Below are 16,236 nucleotides of genomic sequence, written 5' to 3'. Positions count from 1 at the left end.
TAAAACGTGTTACACCAGGACATCAAACATATTTGTGGTCAAATGAAGCTAAATTGGTGGACAATCTCAGAAGAATGAGCAATACTGCAGCTGAACCAACAGCAACACCAGGAGCTGAAGAGCCATCAGTAACAACAACAAAAGTGAATATGCGGTCAGGGTCATCAAGGAAAACACCAGAAACAGTTTTAGAAAAGAAGAAGGTATCCACAGTCAGCACTAAGTCACCACCAACATCCTATGCAAATATCTCGTCAAGTGCCACAAATCAGTTAGCCCACGACATCCAAGTGGAAACAGCAAAAAATGTGCAGCCACACTCCAAATCAGTACCACTGGAAACTGTGACAAGATCTTCAACACGAAAACGCAGACCTCCAGCCTACAGCCAGGATTTTTTATGGGCAAGAACACCAGTAGCTCCCTGCTAGCAGCAAACCAAAGGAAAACAGGTGCAGAGCAAAATCTTCATGAACCAAAACTACAAGAAAACCCGGTGAGTGGTGTCAAAAAACATTCCATTGGGAAACAGTCACTATTATCCTTTAAAATATTACACCATAATGTGCAGTCAATGTTTAATAAGTTACTAGAAATAGATCTCTTCCTAAAAACAAAGCCACACTTAGATGTTCTCTGTATTACTGAACACTGGTTAACAGAAGACAAAATTAAAAAAACGCCACTTGGCGAATTTACTCTAGCTGGTTATTCTTGTCGGAACAAAAGTAAGGGAGGTGGTACAGCAATCTATGTCAAAAAATATTTAAGATACAAAAGCCTCACAAAGTACAATAATATGCAAATAGAAACAGACTTTGAATTCTCCTTAATTATCTTAATGGACTATAACCTATTGATACTGAATGTATATAGAGCCCCTGATGGGAACATCCAAACCTTCAAACACTCCCTCGAAGCACTACTCACAAATATTCACTCACTAAACAAAAATCTATTAATAAGTGGAGACTTTAATATTGACTTCCTCACACCTGGAAAAAACAAAGATGAATTGTTGAATATTACAAATTCATTCAACCTATCCCCAACTGTAAACACACCAACCAGGATCACAAAAAATTCAAAAACAGCTCTAGATCAGATTTTCATAAACGCAGACAAACTACACCACTCAATCGAAGTCATCAGCACAGGTTACAGTGACCATGAATCCCAAATACTAACAGCAAATTTAAATTACACAGGACAATATCCCACAATAACCAAAATGCAAAGGCAATTTAATGATGATAATATAAGGCTTTTTAACTATCTGTTAACGGCTGAAAACTGGGCAGAGGTCTATAAAGAAAATGATGTAAACTACATATTTAATTCCTTCCATGAAACATTTCTCCACCACTTCAATATTGCATTTCCACTGAAATCCAGGAAAATCGGAAACAAACACACAAACTCATGGGTAACAAAAGGGATAAGGATTTCCAGCCAAAAAAAGCGTGACTTAAAAAATCACATGAAATACCATGATGTCGATGATCAGTTTAGGTCATATTGTAAGACCTATTTTGCAATCTACAGAAAAGTTATCCAACAAGCAAAAAAATTATACAATGATAAATTTATAAAGGAATCTAACAATAAAATGAAAGGCTTGTGGACAGTTGTAAAAAATGAAACAAACAGTAAGCAGCAGGTTATAAACAAAACATTAAAACTAAACCTAAATGATGAAGTCACATCAGATCCCCAAAAAATAGTAAATGGTTTTAATGACTATTTTAGCAAAATAGCAGAAAACCTGATAAAGAACAACTGCTACCGACCAAATACTCAACACCAAACACCAATAGAAACCATACCAGTACAGGCATCAATGTTTCTTCACAAAGTCTCCAATACTGAAGTACTTACAGCTATAAAAGGACTAAAGAATAAGTACTCCAGTGGTAGTGACAACATTCCTGATTTAATTGTAAAGAAATGTGGAGAATCCATTGTAGAACCCCTAACCCACATAATAAATGCATCCTTTACAAATGGAGTTTTCCCTGACCTACTAAAGACTTCTAAAATTACCCCACTTCACAAAAAGGGCTCTAAAAATGATGTAGCCAATTACAGGCCCATAGCACAACTCAGCTCATTCTCAAAAATATTTGAAAAATTATTTTACACCAGATTGGAAGACTTTACTAATAAACTATCCTTATTGACAAAACACCAGCATGGTTTTAGAAAGCAAAAGACAACTACCACAGCTATTTATGAGTATCTCAACAAAACCTTAAAAGCACTGGATAATAAGGAAATCACTACTGGTATCTTTTTAGATTTATCCAAAGCCTTTGATGTAATTGACCATACCATACTCCTTAAGAAGTTAGCAAATAAAGGTATAAGAGGAATTACAAACAAATGGTTAGAATCTTACCTGTCAAACAGATTTCAAAAAGTTGAAATTAATTTTGAAAAAAAGAATACAACCACCCATCGATCTACTGTCCACTCCTCTGACACAATGCCCATTAGATATGGTGTGCCACAAGGCTCAATCCTGGGACCCATACTGTTTCTGCTATACATTGATGATATAAGCACGAAGCTTGCTACAGGACATACCACACTATTTGCCGATGACACAAGTATACTAATAACAGGTACTGATACAGAGGACCTCAACCTAAAAATTAAACCGCTTATGTCGTCACTCAGCAAATGGTTCACCGAGAACAAACTGATTATAAACATACAGAAAACAACGTACATCAACTTCAGACTCTCATCCCAAAAACAAGAAATGCCTGATGTGATTCTAAATAACCAAGAGCTTATGTGTGTGGACTCTGTCAAGTTTCTTGGCATATGGCTTGAAGGAAATCTTAAGTGGGAGACTCACACAAATTATATCTCAAAAAAGCTCTCAACTGTGTGTTACATTTTAAGAATACTCAAAAAATCAGTCACAAAATCTGTTCTCATACATGTATATTATGCTTACTTCCATTCTACATTACAGTATGGAATCATATTTTGGGGGAACTCACCTGGAGGTAGATATATTTTCAAAATGCAAAAACAGGCAATACGCATAATATGTAATCTAAGATATAACGAATCATGCAGACAACATTTCAAAACAAATGGCATTATGACACTGCCCTCTGCTTACATTTATAATATCGTCTCATTTGTCAAGTCATACCTGTTAAACAATGACTGCACACTAAAATTCAATGGAGATATTCATAACTATGCAACAAGGCAGCAATCTGACCTACACATGATTCAGTCCAGAACTACCTGCTACCAAAAAAGTGTTTTAAATGTTGGGATACAAATGTATAATAATTTACCCACTGAAATCAAAGCAACAAAGAACCCAAGAGCCTTCTCACATAAGTTAAAAAAATATCTCTTGGACCATTGTTTTTATGCAGTTGATCATTTTTTTGAAAGGGGTTAAAAATGTAAACAATATGAGAAATGTTCAATTAGGTCTGAAAATTATATACTGTGCATGTCTATAAAATATACTGGATTACTATATACTGTGCATGTCTATGAAATACACTAGACTACTTTACTATTACATTTGTATTGGCTGTTTGTATTTTACCATACAACATTTGTATTTACTGTTTTGTTAAAGATAGCTAACTTCCTCATTGCAAAATAATGTAAAATCAATTTATTAAATATTACTTGTAAAGATGTTCCCTTGACGTGTCCAGTATCATATGTACAACCTTACAGTTCTATGATTTGTATTAACTGCTTTGTTTAAGATAGATAATTTCCTTGCTACAAAATAATGTAAACATCAATTTGTAAAAATTTGTATTAACTGTTTTGTTTAAGATAGACAATTTCCTTGCTACAAAATAATGTAAAAATCAATTTGTAAAAATTACTTGTAAATAGCTCTCTTGACCTATCCAATATCATATGTACAGCTGTACAATACTATGATTGCCTGGATCAATAAAAATACAATACAATACAATACAATACAAATGCTTCCACTGGACATCAGGCTCCCGAGACATGAACATTATTAAGCATATCTGTGATGCCCTGCAACATGCTGTTCAGAAGAGATCTCCACCCCTTCGTACTCTTAGCGATTTATGGACAGACTTGCATGATTCATGGTGTCAGTTCCCTCCAACACTAATTCAGATATTACTTGACTCCATTCCGAGTCGTGTTGCGGCACTTCTGCATGCTTGAAGGGCCCTACACAATATTAGACAGCTGTATGAGTTTCTTTGGTTTTTCAGTGTATATTAACGGTTATAGGTGAATACTCTACATGTGCATGAGCATTACCAGTAAAAGTTAAATCAAGCTATAATGTAGTAAATGCATTATTGCTTAATTAGGAGACCATTAACAGAATAATGTTCCAACAGATAGTGCAAAGTAATTTTATAATAAACATTTTATCAATCTAATGAAAATTTTAATATGTATCTCTATTACACATTTACTGAGATCAATGCATCTGTTGTCAAAATATTTAATAAAACGTTGAAATAAAAGATGTGGAACAAATTTAGTATTCAAGGCAACAACAGATTTGTTTGACATGTTACCAAAGCTAGTAAGTACAATAACCTCAAGCATAGTACATTACAAATAAAATCAGTGGTTGTTAGTGAACAAAATTATAACCCAAATGCAGTAGTAATATCTCCAGTGGAAGCTACATATACTGTTGGTGCCAAAGTGAGAATTGGCATATTAAAAGGAATATTAAAAAAGAGATAGACTGCCAATTTGTCTACAGAATTATTTGAAACTGAAGATGTTATATGTTCAGATGCAACTACGTACAAATTGAAATACGTGAGACAAAATTTCTGTGTGCCTGAGCTACAGAAAAGAAGGCATCCAGATGTGTATCTTATTAAGAACCAGTTAAGAAACAAAGCTGATAAATTGTAACAATACCAGAGAAGGAAAGATGCTACTCACCATATAGCAGAGATATCTGAGTCACGATAGGCACAATAAAAAAATTCACACAATTAATGCTTTCGGCCATTAAGGCCTTTGTCAGCAGTAGGCACACATACAAACATGCACACACACACACACACACACACACACACACACACACACACTCTCATAAACGCAACTTGTACACACGTCTGCAGTCTCAGAGAGCTGAGACCACATTGCAAACAGCAGCACCAGTACATGATGAGAGTGGCAACTGGGTGGGGGTAATGAGGAGCCTGGGGCGGGGAGGGGGAGGGATAGTATGGTGGGAGTGGCGGACAGTCAAGATTTGCAGTTTAGACGGAGGGCAGGAGAGAAGTTGCAGAGGGGGGGAGGGGGTAAGTAGCGGAAAGGAGAGAAATAAAAAAATAAAAAAACTGGGCATGGAGGTGAGTGACGGCTGTGTAGTGCTGGAATTGGAACAGGGAGGGAGCTGGATGGGCGAGGACAGTGACTAACGAAGGTTGAGGCTAGGAGGGTTACGGGAACGTAGGATGTATTGCAAGGAAAGTTCCCACCTGTGCAATTAAGAAAAGCTGGTGTTGGTGGGAAGGTTCCATATGGCACAGGCTGTGAAGCAGTCATTAAGATGAGGGATATCGTGTTTGGCAGCATGTTCAGCAACAGGGTAGGCCACTTGTTTCTTGGACACAGTTTGTTGGTGGCCATTCATGTGGACAGACAGCTTGTTGGTTGTCATGCCTACATAGAATGCAGCACAGAGGTTGCAGCTTAGCTTGTAAATCACATGACTGGTTTCACAGGTAGCCCTGCCTTTGATGGGATAGGTGATGTTAGTGACTGGACTGGAGTAGTTGGTGGTAGGAGGATGTATGGGACAAGATTTCATCTAGGTCTATTACAGGAGTATGAGCCATGAGGTAAGGGATTGGTAGCAGGTGTTGTCTAAGAATGGACGAGTATATTGTGTAGGTTTGGTGGACAGCGGAATACCACAGTAGGAGGGGTGGGAAGGATAGTTCAAAATGGTTCAAATGGCTCTGAGCACTATGGGACTTAACATCTGAGGTCATGAGTCCCCTAGAACTTAGAACTACTTAAACCTAACTAACCTAAGGACATCGCACACATCCATGCCCGAGGCAGGAGTCGAACCTGCGACCGTAGCGGTCGCGCGGTTCCAGACTGAAGTGCCTTTAATCGCGTGGCCACACTGGCCGGCGGGAAGGATAGTGGGCAGTACATTTCTCATTTCATCGCATGACGCGAGGTAATCGAAACCCTGGCAGAGAATGTAGTTCAGTTGCTCCAGTCCCAGATGGTGCTGAGTTACGAAGGGAATGCTCTTCTGTGGCCAGACTGTAGGGCTTTGGGAGATGGTGGGAAACTAGAAAGATACGGCATGGGAGATTTGTTTTTGTACTAGGATGGGAGGATAATTACGGTCAGTGAAGGCTTCAGTGAGACCCTCGGTATATTTTTAGAGGGACTGCATGTCACTGCAGATGCGACGACCACAGGTGGCTAGGCTGTACGGAAGGGAGTTCTTGGTATGAAAGTCGAAGTAAGGTATTACTGGTGGTTAGTAGGTACTGATGTAGCCATCTCTGAGGTGAAGGTCAACATCTAGGAAGGTGGCTTGTTGGGTTGAGTTGGACCATATGAAGCAAATGGGGGAGAAGTTGTTGAGGTTCTGGAGGAATGTGAATAAGATGTCCTCACCTTCAATCCAGATAGCAAAGATGTCATCAATGAATTTGAACCAGGTGAGGGGTTTAGGATTCTGGGATTTTAGGAAGGTTTCCTCTAGATGGCCCATGAATAGGTTAGCATAGGATGGTGCCATGCGCGTGCCCATAGCCATATCGCGGTTTTGTTTGTAGGTAATGCCTTCAAAGGAGATGTAATTGTGTGTGAGGATATAGCTGATCATGGAGACTAGGAATGAGGTTGTTGGATTGGAAACCTTAGGGCGTCTGGAAAGGTAGTGTTCGACAACTACTGCTGTCTGCCTTGCTAGGCATGGGCATTAGGAATGTTAGTGTACAGGGAGGTGGCATCAACAGTGATGAGCAGGGCACTGTGTGGTAAAGGGACAGGAACTGTGGAGAGTCAGTTGAGGAAATGGTTGGTATCTTTTATATAGGAGGGTAGGTTCTGGGTAATAGGTTAAAGGTGCTGGTCTACGAGAGCAGAGATTCTCTCAGTGGGGGCACAGTAACCGGCCCTAATGGGGCATTCTGGGTGGTTGGATGTATGAACTTTAGAAAGCATATAGAAGGTGGGAGTGTGGGGAGAGGTAGGGGTAAGTAAAGAGATGGACTCTGGGGAGAGGTTTTGGGATGGGCCTAAGGATTTGAGTAGTGACTAGTGATCCTGCTGGATTACTGGAATGGGATCACTGTGGCGTGGTTTGTAGGTGGAAGTATCTGACAGCTGATGGAGTCCTTCTGCCATGTAATCCTCGTGGTTCAAAACAACGGTGGTGGAGCCTTTGTCAGCAGGTAGGATTATAAGGTCGTGATCAGTTTTTAGATGGTGGGCTGCGGTTCTTTCTGCGGATGTAAGGTTAGTTTGCATGTTGAGGGATTTGGGGAAAGATTTTGAGGCAAGGTTCGAGGTTAAGAAAGTTTGGAAAGTTAACAGGGGGTGGTTTGGAGGTAGTAGGGATGGATCACGGTTAGATGGAGGAGTGAACTGAGTTCGGCAAGGTTTGGTATTGGTCTTTGGTTAAGTTTGACCAGTCAGGTTGGTAGCGAAAAAGTGTTTCCACTGTAGGGACCAAGAGAAGGAGAGAAAGTCTTTAATTAGTTATGCATTGTTGAATTTGGGAGTGGGGCAAAAGGTGAGGCCTTTGGAAAGGACTGATATTTCTGTGGGACTAAGGCTTCTGGAGGAAAGGTTTATAACTGTGTTGCAGGTCTGTTTAGGTTCTGGGTTCTGTGTGGTGGTGGGAGGGATTTTTGAAGGATGGGGTAAATGTAGAAGGTCTGCAAAACAGGGTTTGTCAGCTATGAGGGGGTGTGGGGGCAGTTGGAGGTGGTTGTAGACATGGTGGACAGTGGTACTCCGAGGCGGGAGTAGGAAGTGAGTAGGATGAAGAGCTTTTTGAGGCGGCATTGTGCATGTTGCTCAAGTTCCTGTAGGGCAAGAGTTTCAACGCGTCTAATCCTACCTGCTGACAAAGGCTCCACCACCATTGTTTTGAACCGCAAGGATTATGTGGCAGAAGGACTGCGTCAGTTGCCAGATACTTCCACCTACAAATCCTTAGGCCCATCCCAGAACCTCTCCCCAGAGTCCATATCTCTACTTACCCCTACCACTCCCCACACTCCAACCTTCTACATGCTTCCTAGAGTTCATAAACCCAACCACCCAGGACGCCCCATTGGGGCCGGTTACTGTGCCCCCACTGAGAGAATCTCTCCTCTCGTAGACCAACACCTTCAACCTATTACCCGGAACCTATCCTCCTATATAACAGGTACCAACGATTTCCTCAACTGACTCTCCACAGTTCCTGTCCCTTTACCACACGGTGCCCTGCTCATCACTATTGATGCCACCTCCCTATACACTAACATTCCTAATGCCCATAGCCTTACTGCTGTCGAACACTACCTTTCCAAAAGCCCTATGGATTCCAAACCAACAGCCTCCTTCCTAGTCTCCATGACCAACTATATCCTCACCCACAATTACTTCTCCTTTGAAGGCATTACCTACAAACAAATTTGCAGTATAGCTATGGGCACCCGCATGGCACCATCCTGTGCTAACCTATTCATGGACCATCTAGAGTAATACTTCCTAAAAACCCAGTATCCTAAACCCCTCACCTAGTTTAAATTAACTGATGACATCTTTGGTGTCTGGATTGAAGGTGAGGACACCTTATTCACATTCCTACAGAACCTCAACAACTTCTCCCCCATTCGCTTCACCTGGTCCAACTCAACCCAACAAGCCACCTTCCTAGATGTTGACCTTCACCTCAGAGATGGCTACATCAGTACCTCTGTCCATATCAAACCTACTAACCACCAGCAATACCTCCACATTGACAGCTGCCACTCATTCCATACCAAGAAGTCCCTACCATACAGCCTAGCCACCTGTGGTCATCGCATCTGCAGTGTCAAGCAGTCCCTCTCAAAATATACCGAGGGTCTCACTGAATCCTTCACTGATCGTAACTATCCTCCCATCCTTGTGCAAAACCAAATCTCCCATGCCTTATCTTTCCAGTCTCCCACCACCTTCCAAAGCCCCACAGTCCGGCCACAGAGGAGCATTCCCCTCGTAACTCAGTACCATCTGGGACTGGAGCAACTGAACTACATTTTCCGCCAGGGTTTCGATTACCTCTCGTCATGCCCTGAAATGAGAAATGTCCTGCCCACTATTTTCCCACCCCTCGTAACGTGGTATTCCGCCATAGACCGAACCTACACAATATAATCGTCCATCCTTACACAACCCCTGCTCCCAGTCCCTTACCTCATGGCTCATACCCCCGTAATAGACCTAGAGATGCAAGACCTGTCCCATACATCCTCCTACCACCACCTACTCCAGTCCAGTCACTAACATCACCTATCCCATCAAAGGCAGGGCTACCTGTGAAACCAGTCATGTGATTTACAAGCTAAGCTGCTACCACTGTGCTGCATTCTATGTAGGCATGACAACCAACAAGCTGTCTGTCCGCATGAATGGCCACTGACAAACTGTGACCAATAAACAAGTGGACCACCCTGTTGCTGAACATGCTACCAAACGTGATACCCCACGTGTCAATGACTGCTTCACAGCCTGTGCCATATGGATCCTTCCCACCAACACCAGATTTTCTGAATTGTGCGTGTGGGAACTTTCCTTGCAATACATCCTACGTTCCCGTAACCCTCCTGGCCTCAACCTTCGTTAGTCACTGTCCTCACCCATCCAGCTCCCTCCTGTTCCCATTCCAGCACTACACAGCCGTCATTTCACCACCACACCCAGTCTTTTAATTTTTTTTGTTTTCTCTCCTTTCCGCTACTTACCCCCTCCCCCCTCTGCACGTTCTCTCCTACCCCCTGTCTCAACTACAACACTTGACTATCCGCCATTCCCACCATACTATCCCTCCCCCTCCCCAACCCAGCCTCCTTCTTACCACCACCCAGTCGCTACTCCCATCATGCAGTGGTGCTGCTGTTCACAGTGTGGTTTCAGCTCTCTGAGACTGCAGATGTGTGTGCAAGCTGCACTTGCGTGAGTGTGTGTGTGCATATGTGTCTACTGCTGACAAAGGCCTTAATGGCCGAAAGCTTTAATTGTGTGAACCTTTTTGTTGTGCCTATCGCGACTCAGCATCTCCGCTATATTGTGAGTAGCAACTTTCCTTCTCTGGTATTGTTACATTTCATCCTGGATTGTCCATTGTTTGATTAAAGCTGATAAATTATTTGACATGTGATTAGGATTCGATAATTCACTTAATAGTTGGTTTAGTAAGGATAATGCTATTTTATAATAGATTTAGTAGTAAATACAGACTGTGAATGAATATTTTGAAGGTTTCTGTTGTATATAGCCTTCTAAATTTAGAACAGCGTTTTTAATGTATGTACTTAACTGCATCCCCAAGTGTTTCTTTAGTTACATTACATATAAATCTATTTTATTTATTTTATAACCATTTTCATATAAGTGTTGTTGAAAATCTCTTCTTATCATTTTATTTTTGTGAGGCTGTATTGTGCATCACAACTTTAATTGTTTTATCTCTTCTTCAGTAAGTGTTATCAATAGTGACATCACTTACTTGCACTGGAATATTTTGAGATATATATTTACATCTATGTACCCTGCAAACCAGCGTGTGTTGCATGGAAGATGGCATCCTGTACCTCTACTTGTCGTTTCGTTTCCTGTTCCAGTCGCAAATAGAGCAAGAAAACAGTATGAATTTCTTTTTCCTGGACCAGAATAGTGACATCCTTGTGACATTTAGTAAAGTCTCAGCCAAACATGTAAAAAATGCTATTTTGTCCATAAAAAGCAAAAACGGTGCAGGATGGGATCAAATACCCACCAAAGTAATTAAATTTGTATATGATAAAATAGCACACCCTCTGTCCTTAATAACTGACCAGTCATTTGAGCAAGCCAACTTCCCTGACATGCTTAAGTATGCAGAGGTAAAACCACTACACAAAAAAGGATCAAAAGAGGATATGGGAAATTACCGCCCCATCTCTATCCTTCCGGTGCTATACTAAGTATTTGAAAAAATAGCTGCTGTCCAGATAACAAATTTTATTGTGAAACATGGTGTTATTCTTAAAAACCAAGATGGGTTCATTGTGATGATATATTCCTATGTCAACATCTGTATCTATGGCTCCTATATTTGTGAAGAAATTATCTCTGATGCTTTCCGAAGAGTTTGTTAGTCTTGTAGGGATAGTTATTTGGATATCGAATGTAGTATGTGGCTAGCTGTTCACCTCTGCATAAATTATAATAGATGAGACTGACTGGCCATAAACTGTAGGCTATTCAACAACAAAGTGCAATTAACGAATTTGGACCGAAAATCTGGTGTGGACCACATCGTCTCAAATAGCCTGCTTTAGACAACCGCTGTTTAGCCGGCTACCGTTGCACATATGCAGTGGCAAATACGACTATGCCTCCTTTGCTGCGCTGGCTGAGGATTATTCCGTCCAGGCCCAATTCGGACTTATGGAAAACCTGTGGCGAAATAATAGACAGTCACTGTGACAATCAGAAGTGATGAAGTGGCTGTTGCACAGTGTGAAACATTCGTTTGGTATATAAATTAACTGATATTGTTTGTGTATAGTGCACAGAAAAGTGTTAAGAACGCTGGAAACTGTAATTGTTTCGAATGAGGGGCAGAGGTACATGGTATTACGAGACGAAAGTTTCACCAATGAGAAAAGCAATAAAGCGTGACGTCGCCGATTAACGTACAACTGACGTCGCAGCTCGAAGCATGACAGCCAAACGACGCAAGACGGAGCAGATGTAAACAACACGATGTCGCAGAACCAACACTGAAATTACGAGCCGAAGCAGCGAGCAGACGACGCAACGGCCGCCGCAACTGGTGCGGACATTGATTGGGGTAATTTGAAATTGTAATTATTCGTAAAAATTAACAACATGAAGCAAGACAGTGTGTTTAGGACTGTAGAGTACAAGAAGTGTTAGTGTATGAGTGTTTTAAGTCCGAAATGTTAATCAAAGAACTGAATTTGGATATGGATTAAATGAAAAGTAGCGTTGGCAGTCTAATCAAAAGTGGACACGAGTAGTAGTGACATTAAAAAGGAAATTAGTGTAATTAATGCGAATCTTACAAAATTCATAGACGAAAAAGAAGCTCTAGAAAATTTTGATTTGAAGTTAGAATCTTTTGGCAGTGACAGGTTGTCAAGTGAAAATGTAATTGATAACAAATGTAATAACGGAGTGGAAGTTCTTGAGTTTTCTGAGGCAGACTTAATGGTGTAGTGTCAACTTGCTCTGTTGACGATAGTAATGAAGTGATTTCCTATACCGAGCGGGTAAATACTATTGCTATAGAGAAGGAGATAATTACGGAGGAGACTAGTGTAAATATTGATGCGTCTGATTTTGGTGAGGTAGAATGTGCACAAGTGATAAAAAGGCTTGACGTTGTGGATATGAGGATCAATGAAATTGTTGATGCAAATGTTGATGTGAAGAAGGGAGTGTGTGCACGAAGTGAATCAAAATGTTAACGAAGGTAATGATATTGTTGACAATGAATGCAAAGCTCCGATAATTAGTAACAATCAAATGTCAATGTAGATGATGTTGCTAGTTAGTTATTGCTGCATGTTCCATGGGTCATATTGAACGATAGATCGTAATTATGCGGAGCGAGTTATTTTACATTCACGTCGCAAATTCATTTGTACATACTTTGAAATTCTGAAAATTTCTAATTTTTAATCTTTTTGTTAAAGAAAGAAAAATAAATATGAATGTGAGTTAGTAATTCCTGCCCACCTTCTTTTACACATTACAGCAACAGGAATTCTTCTATGGAGTAGGAGGAGATGTCAAGAGAACGTTTCGTAGTTTGTTTTGAAATTGCACTTCACTGTCTGTCAGACGTTTCATATCACTGGGTAAGTGATCAAAATTTTTGTCGCGGCATTGTGACGCTTTTTGTGGTAAAGACAACCTTAATGTGAAGCAACGAATATAATTTTTCCTTCTGATACTGTAATAATGTTCATCATTGTACCTTCTGAACTGTGGTGGATAATTTACAACAAACTTCGTGAGAGTATAAATATACTGTGAAGCAGTAGTCACAAAGCCCAACTCTTTAAACAGATGTCTACGAGATGATCGTTGGTGAGCACCAGTTACCCCAGAACATCATTCTATAGGATATTATTGAATGAAAGTATGCAAAATATCTCAAGTTATTGATTTGTCTTTCCCCAAGATTTGCAGTGATTCTAAGCGCAAATGCGGTTGGGCTACATTATTTTAGGAGCTCCAAAAGTGTTTTTTTTAATTTCAATTCTTATCAATATGGACCTTCCTCGCTATGTGTTACACTTGTCATTGGTGTAGTTCCCTAGATATACAGAGCTGAATATGTTGTTCTTTTTCAAACTGAGGGTGAGACCATTTGCAGAAAACTAGTCAGTGATACTTTAACTACTTGATTTGCCATTTCTTGTGTTTCTGTGCGTATGATTGGATTGATTACAGTACTAGTGCCATCTACAAAAAGAACTAATTCTGCCTGTTGTTTATTAGACAGAAGATATGAGGAACAATAGTGGACCTAAGACTGGACCTTGGGGAACCCCATATGTCATTTCTGCCAAGTCAGAATTATGTCCCTGGGGAGGTATCAAGAATGATATCCTACACGGTTCAATCTTGGGTCCCTTATTGTTCTTAACATACATTAATGACTTGCACTCTATATTCATGAAGATGCAAAGCTAATTCTTTTTTGCCGATGATACAAGTATAGTAATCACACCCAACAAACAAGAATTAGCTGAGGAAATTGTAAATAATGTCTTTCAGAAAATTATTAAGTGATTCTCTACTAATGGACTCTCATTAAATTTTGAAAAAAAAACAGTATATACAATTAAGTAGGGTAAATGGCATAACACCACTGATAAATATAGACTTTGAACAGACATCTGTTGCTAAGGCAGAATATTCAAAATTTCTGGGTGTGTTTATCAATGAGAAATTGAACTGGAAGAAACACATTGATGATCTCCTGAAAGTCAGGTTCAGTTACTTATGCCATTAGTGTTCTTGCAAAATTTGGTGATGAACATGTCAGTAAAGTAGTGTACCATGTGTGTTTTCATTCACTGCTGTCATATTCTGGCATCATATTTTGGGATAATGAATCACTAAGGAAAAAAGTATTCATTGCACAAAAGCATGTAACCAGAATAATAGCCAGAGCCCACCCAAGACCATGCTGTAGGCATTTATTAAAAGAACTCGGGATATTAACAATTTGCATTTAGAATGGTTCTCATTGCATGTGTATTGAAAATTAACTCCTGATTCTTATTATTACAAAATAAAAAATTGATATTTGCACAGGAGCAATGAAATTTACTTTTTGAACACTTTTATTGAAAATTACCTTTTTGAAACTCACACAGAAAATAACTTTTTCATTCTCTTACCAAATACTACTATTTCTAAACTATTCACTTCTTTATCCACATAAGATGTCGAAGTTGAGTGACTGTAGGAAGATACAAGACAACAGACAAAATTTCTAGTTGGTTTGATGAATGACAGCTAGCCCTAAATGTGGAAAAATGTAAGTTAATGCATATGGGTAGGAAGAACAAACCTGCAATGTATGGATACAGTATTAGTAGTGTCCTTCTTGACACAATGAAGGTGCTTAAATATTTGGGCATAACAGTGCAAAGCAATATGAAATGGAACAAATATGTGACAACTGTTGCATGGAAGGCAAATGGCCAATTTTGTTTTATTAGGAGAATTTCAGGAGATTGTGGTCAGCCTCTAAAGGAGATTGCATATAGGAGCCTGATGTGACCTGTTCTTGAGTACTACTTGAGTGTTTGGTACCCATACCAGGTCAGACTGAAGAAAGACATTGAAGCAATTAAGAGGTGGGCTGCTAGATCTGTTACCAGTAGTTTAGACAACACGTAAGTGTTATGGAGATGCTTCAGGAACTCAAATGGGAACCCCTCGAGGAAAGGAACATTCTTTTTGAAGAACACTATTGAAAAAATTTAGGGAACTGACATTTGAAGCAAACACTTCTACCGCCGCCAACATAGGATTATGCAGAGGGATTGTGAAGATAAGATACGAGAAATTAGGGCTCATGTGGAAGCACAGACACAGACGTTTTTCTCCTCACTCTTTGCAAGTGGAACAGGGGAGGGAATGAGTAGCACTGGTACAGGGTACCCTCTGCCACATACAGTACAGTGGCTTGCGGAGTATCTATGTAGACGTAGATTTTTTTCTAACACTCTGGACATGTTCGTCACTGATAACTTAAAAACAGCTTTCTTTAATTTAATGACGCTTCTCATCTCAATTACTCCATATTTCAGCACGACCAAAAGAAGCCATTCAAACAATACAGTTCAGGGACATAAATTAACAGTACATCAATGTCCTGATGATTTTTTCGGACTATCTGTACTCCAGTTAAATATGAATTAAACCATCTTTGCAATGCCCCACACATACCACAATACTCAGACTCATCTAGAAGAATTTCATAATTCACACATTCAAAAGCATTTGAGAAATGACAGATATCCCAATCGGTGATGTTTAGTTATTCAGAGCATTTAATACTTGATCAGTGACAGCATATACAGCATTTTCTGTTGAAAAACCTTTCTGAAAACCAAATTGACATTTTGTTAGTTCTTCATTTTTGCAAATATGTGAAGCTACTCTTGAATACACTACTTTTTCTAGAATTTTGGGTCAAGTTGTCAGAGACAAGATTGGGTGGCAGTTGTTACCATCAGATACATCCCCCTTTTTGTGCAATAGCTTAACAACGGAATATTTCAGTCTATATGGAAAAATGCGCTGTTTCAGTTAGCTCCCACATATGTGGCTGAGAATCCTACGTATCTGTTGAGGGAAATACGGAAGCGTCAGATTCCACCATCTGCTTTGACCCATGACGCGGCAAATATGGCGGAAACGACCATCCATTCGACTCCAATATGGCTCCTATGACGTCAATAC

The sequence above is a fragment of the Schistocerca cancellata genome, chromosome 2 (assembly GCF_023864275.1).
Source record: "Schistocerca cancellata isolate TAMUIC-IGC-003103 chromosome 2, iqSchCanc2.1, whole genome shotgun sequence".
Taxonomy (NCBI): Eukaryota; Metazoa; Arthropoda; class Insecta; order Orthoptera; family Acrididae; genus Schistocerca; species Schistocerca cancellata.
The sequence above is the reverse complement of the archived record's forward strand: the minus strand, read 5'-3'. Positions refer to the sequence as shown.